The sequence below is a fragment of the Mus musculus genome, chromosome X (assembly GCF_000001635.26).
Source record: "Mus musculus strain C57BL/6J chromosome X, GRCm38.p6 C57BL/6J".
Lineage (NCBI taxonomy): Eukaryota > Metazoa > Chordata > Mammalia > Rodentia > Muridae > Mus > Mus musculus.
This window is the reverse complement of record NC_000086.7, coordinates 5,335,007-5,340,887: the sequence shown is the minus strand read 5'-3', so window position 1 is coordinate 5,340,887 and position 5,881 is coordinate 5,335,007. Positions and strand designations below refer to the sequence as shown.

General features: G+C 43.1%; 1 pseudogene; it reads right to left on the bottom strand.

The window, feature by feature from the left end:
- Nucleotides 1-430: 430 nt before the first annotated feature.
- On the bottom strand, nucleotides 431-2,030 carry Gm5924 (annotated as a pseudogene).
- Between the last annotated feature and the right edge of the window lie 3,851 nt (nucleotides 2,031-5,881).

The window sequence follows — 5,881 nt, the reverse complement described above, 5'->3', positions numbered from 1 at the left end:
TTCCAGGGAGCCTCTCTCTGCCACCCCTCTCTCTTTGGCTTCCTTCCACCTCTCTTTGGGCAGTCATATCATTCTGCCCCCTCCTCCACCACCCATCTCCAGTTCCTTCTCCTCTCCCCCACCAAGACCAGACCAGATAAGTCCCATTCCATTTTTAGATGACTGCTTATGATACTAGCTCACTTTTCTCACAGGCTGAATTGACAGCTGCTCCATCCGTCCATTTTCCACTCACCAAACACACCCAGCAGAGTGCTTCAGACAGCATGCCATACCCACAGAAGCCCGCATTCTTCAAGACAACTGGTATGCCTACATTGAGCCCAGGACACACTCAAGAACAGCAACCTGAGCCCATCTGGAAATTACAACTTCAACTTTATTTCCAAAGAAATTAACTTTATTTCTACAGTTGTGACAATGCCGTGATAAATAATTAGAACTCTTTCTCCAAGTGAGTGACATGTATATGGACATCATCTTCATACTTGATGAGGTACACTCTAGGTTTGGTTTCAATCTGGTAAATGATCAGGCCATCCCTCTTGGAGCCGTCATCATTTGTGTTTTCCACGTGTTTTCCTATCAGGCCATCCACAAGCTCCAGGTCGATGTCTAAAGAAGGGGGGTCACTGAACCCCTCCATGATTTGTAGGTCACCCTCTTTAAAGTCATCCAGAAGCTGGTACGTGTATAATATGGGATCTCTCTCATAAGTAATATAAAAGCTGTTATCCAAGATAGGCGCTTGGCTCAGGACCATCCCCCTCCACTCTTCCTTAGAGCCATGCTCACCCTCAAATAGATGATTAACTTCTTTGCCCACTATGGCATCAACAAAGCTGGAATCAGTGACTCCGGATGATACCACCCTCTTGGCGATAACTTTTAGGGACAATACCCTCTTATCTTTGTAAAGTTCCAGAGCATGCACAGAGTCAATCCCATCATATTTAACCAGGTACAGGGAAGGGTTTACTGGCACCTGATCCAGCACAGTTCCATTCCACTGTGTGATAGACTCATCTCCTTCTTTCTACTTATGAGAAATTCTGCAGCCCACGATGTTCCTTTGGGGCAGGGCTGGAGATCTGCTCCTCTGCCTCTTCCGACCAGCTCTTTTCTTGGTCAGCTTTGAACTTTCCATGTCCTGTTATGCAGCTTTGCTGCCCTTCTGCTTCCTGGGTCCTGGAGGGCTCCAAGGCTGCAGTGTGAAAGGGGAGAGACAGTTGACTATGGGGGTAAATGATGAACTCTTCCCAGTGATTGCTTCCATGCTTTTTGCTGGTCCCTAACTGCTGGTGCCAGGAACCTGAGGATGAAGCTTGAAACCCGCCCTGGCACCTGGTTGTGTGGTGCTGTCTCTGGGATTCCCTAAGGCCCCTGTGAAGGAAGTACTAGAGAGTGGGGGAAGGGGTGGCTGGTGTCCAATAGAATCAGGAATCCCCCAACAGGGGAACAAGAGACTCTCCTCAGTGACTGGCTGTTCTGTTCCCAGAGACTAGGTGCTCTGCTGAGTCTAGAGCCCTGCCCCCATAGGATAGTTGCAAATCTGTTTGAAAGTCCAGCAGAGCTGTAAATTGCCTCTCCTCCCTCCACTTTAGTGTCTTGAGCTTCCCTGCCTGCTGTCCCCAGTCCTCTCTGCTTTCCCTGGCTGCTTCCAGGTACCTACCTCCAGGCTCCACCTTGCTCTTTCCAGAACCTCAGTCTGGCTCTGAAGGACATCCCAGTTCCTGCTGGTCACTGCAGATCCCCCCTCCCTTTGTCTTCCCCTGGGCTCCTGTTCCCACTGCTACTTAGTTTCTCCTGAGGGGCTCCGTCCCATCCTCCCCCCTACCCCCCACCGCTCCAGGAAGCCCACCTTTTATCCTACCCTTTCTGGTGTCCTGCTGCCAGAGATAGTGGCTGCCAGAGGGGTCTCCAGACACTTTGTGGCCACTTCTGCTAAAAGCCCTAGGTGAGGTGAAGGAGTCCAGCCCAGGGAGAGCTCACCAGCAAGAGTTGTGTGAGCAGGTGGCAGAGCAGTTGAAGTGACCTTTGCTGGTTTCCTGGTGCTGCTGGTGGGCTTGCGCTTGTCCTGGTGCTGCTGGTGGGCTCATGCTTCCTTCTGTCTAGCTCACACAACTCCCCTGCCACCTGCAGATTCTGTGGAAGCCTGCTGCTCATTTTTCTTTCTGTGTATTTATTAGTGTGCCCTCTGGTTTATGTTATGCTAGCTTTATTGTTTCCTGGTTTCTTCACTGCCCGGTGTCGTTTTAGGTTTTTTGTTTGTTTGTTTGGTTGGTTGGTTGGTTGGTTGGTTTAGATTGATTTTGTTGGTAGGTTTGTTTTATGCCTGGAGTCTTTCTCACACTTTTACTTTCAGTATTCTTTTTTGGTAAGTCTTCTCTTGGCTTCTTCATCCTGTTTAGTTCCTCAGTTCTTTTTTTCTTGCTTCAGGCACATTGCTTCTGAAATTCTATGAATTCTTTCTCAAATAGTTAGAGGGCACCCCATTTTCCCCTCAAAGCACAGGGCCACTTGGTCCAAATTTGAATCTAAGGTAGTCTTAAACTGAACTATATTGTATGATTGCTGGTAGTTAGATTAAGTCAGAGTTCCTCAGGAACTAGAGAAACTGGTTTGGCAGCCAAAAGGAGTTCCTTCCTTTTCCAAATGGCAGATACCTGTGATCCCATATCAAAGCCCATGCTGTCCTCCAGGTTATTTAAGTTCCTATTCACACTTGTTAAAGGTCTCAAAGCTAGGGCTAGGATCCTGTTCTGTCTCACTCCCTCCTCTACTCTAAAATCTCAGGCTGGTCCAGGTCATGGCTTTTACTCCTCAGCTTCTCTTCTACCTTATAACTAATATAACTGCTCCATATCCTGCTTTTCCTGCCCTATGTCCATTTATTTTTCTCACTGTTCTGGATGCTTCCAGATGTCTCTGGGTGTTCTCTTACCTACAGTAAAAATCTTCACCACTAACCATAGAGTGCCCATTCTATACTGTGTTCCTAGCTTACATGGTCAAATTTACATATAAACACAAAGATCACAAATTTTTGCCATAAATTTGGTACATTTTGGTAATAGGTCATTTTACATACACAGTATGTTCACCTTCATAAAAATAAAGGTATTAATATACACTAGTAATGATTTTTGTCTGATTATACATATATTTTATAATTTACATATAATATATAAATAATATTCATATATATATATATATATATATATATATATATATACACACATACATTTGGGATAGATATGTATATATCTATCCCAAATGTACAGCTAATTTTACTTACATTAGGCACAGGAAGAATTCTTTGTATAACATAATGATAAATATACCTGTTACATGTTTCTTTAAAATAGCATGCATGCATATTTTGTACTTGAATACTTGGTTTTGAAGAAATTCTGCCTTGTTTTACTTTTAATTCACTGTCATTGTTATTTCAATTTGTAACCAATTTCTGTTAGTTTCTCACACATTCATGTGTTTGAGGTTCATATTTCTGTACTTTCTGTTTATGTATATTTTGCAGTATGTAGTCTGTAATTCTGGAAATAATATTAGATGTTGTATGAGGATGATTTCTATGAAATTTAAGTAAAACCATTTAAGGAGGATTCTCTCCCCCAAATGGAATATTTATTGTTCGATATATTTGGCAAAAAACAAGCAGGCATTATTTAGGTAAGGTGCATGAGAATGTATGTTTCTGTATAGAGCAGGACCACACTGGATATTTTAATGTGTTTCTCTAGAGTGCGGTACCAATTGGGCTTGTGATTGTGTTTTATTTGTAGAGTGCAGTGATGCAAGTGATGATGTAAATGTGTGTTTCTGTTGAGTATGGTATGCATTGTGCCTGTGAATGTGTCTTTCTTTTTTAATTTTTTATTAGACATTTTTAATTTACATTTTAAATGTTATTCCCTTTCCTAGTTTCCGCACTGAAAATCCCCTATCCCTTCCCCAGTCCCTCGGCTCCCCAACCCAACCACTCCCATTCCTGGTCCTAGAATTCCCCTATATTGGGGCATAAAGCCTTAACAAGACCAAGGGCCTCTCCTCCCATTGATGACCAAGTAGGCCATCCTCTGCTACATATATAGATAGAGCCACAAGTTCTATCATGTGATTTCTTTGATTGGTAGTAATGCTCCAAGGAGCTCTGGGGTTACTGGTTAATTCATATTGATATTCCTCTATGGGGCGTTAGTCCCCTTCAGCTCACTGGGTATTTATCTGGCACCTTCATTGGGGACCTTGTGCTTTGTTTAATTTATGATCATCCACGTCTGTATTTGCCATGCACTGGCAGAGCTTTGCAGGAGAGAGCTGTATCAGGGTCCTGTCAGCAGGCTCTTGTTGGCATCTGCCTAGTGACTGGGTTCGGTGGTTGTTTATGGGGTCGATCCCCAAGTGGGCAGTCTCTGGATGGAAATTCCTTCAGGCTCTGCTCTGAATTTTGTCTCTGCAATTCCTTCCATGGGTATTTTGTTCCCTATTCTAAGAAGGAATGAAGTATTCTCACTTCAATCTTCCTTTTTGATTTTCATGTGTTTTACAAATTGTATTTTGGGTATTCTAAGTTTCTGGGCTAATATTCACCCTCAGTGAGTGCATATCATGTGTGTTATTTTGTGATTGGGTTACATCACTCAGGATGATAGCCTCCAGATCCATCCATTTGCCTAGGAATTTCATAAATTCATTCTTTTTAATAGCTGAGTAGTACTCCATTGTGTAAATGTACCAAATTTTCTGTATCCATTCCTCTATTGAGGGACATCTGGGTTCTTTCCAGCTTCTGGCTAGTATTAAAAAGGCTGCTATGAACATAGTGGAGCATGTGTTCTTATTACCAGTTGGAACATCTTCTGTGTATATGCCCGGGAGAGGTATTGCTGGATCTTCCAGTAGTACTATGTCCAATTTTCTGAGGAAACACCAGACTGATTTCCAGAGTGGTTGTACCAGCTTGCAATCCTGGGAAGGAAGTTGGGTTAAATTGCCCTTTCAAGCTCTTTGAAGAATGAAGTTAGAATTTTGATGGGGATTGCATTGAATCTGTAGATTGCTTTCGGCAAGATAGACATTTGGAGTATATTAATCCTTCCAATCCATAAGCATGGGAGATCTTTCCATCTTCAGAGACCTTCTCCAATTTCTTTCTTTAGAGACTTGAAGTTCTATCATATAGATCTTTCACTTGCTTAGATTCACACCAAGATATTTTATATTATTTTTAATGATTGTGAAAAGTGTTGTTTCCCTAATTTCTTTCTCAGCCTGTTTATCGTTTGTGCAGAGGAAGGTCACTGATTTGTTTAAAATAATCTTTTTTTTTCCATTTTTTATTAGGTATTTCGCTCATTTACATTTGCAATGCTATACCAAAAGTCCCCCATAGCCACCCACCCCCTCTCCCCTACCCACCCACTCCCCTTTTATGGCCCTGGCGTTCCCCTGTACTGGGGCATATAAAGTTTGCGTGTCCAATGGGCCTCTCTTTCCAGTGATGGCCGACTAGGCCATCTTTTGATGCATATGCAGCTAGAGTCAAGAGCTCCGGGGTACTGGTTAGTTCATAATGTTGTTCCACCTATAGGGTTGCAGATCCCTTTAGCTTCTTTGGTACTTTCTCTAGCTCCTTCATTGGGGGCCATGTGATCCATCCAATAGCCGACTGTCAGCATCCACTTCTATGTTTGCTAGGCCCAGGCATACTCTGACAAGAGACAGCTATATCAGGGTCCTTTCAGCATAATCTTGCTAGTGTATGCAATGGTGTCAGCATTTGGAAGCTGATTATGGGATGGATCCCCGGATATGCTAGTGTCTACATGGTCCATCCTTTTATCTCAGCTCCAAACTT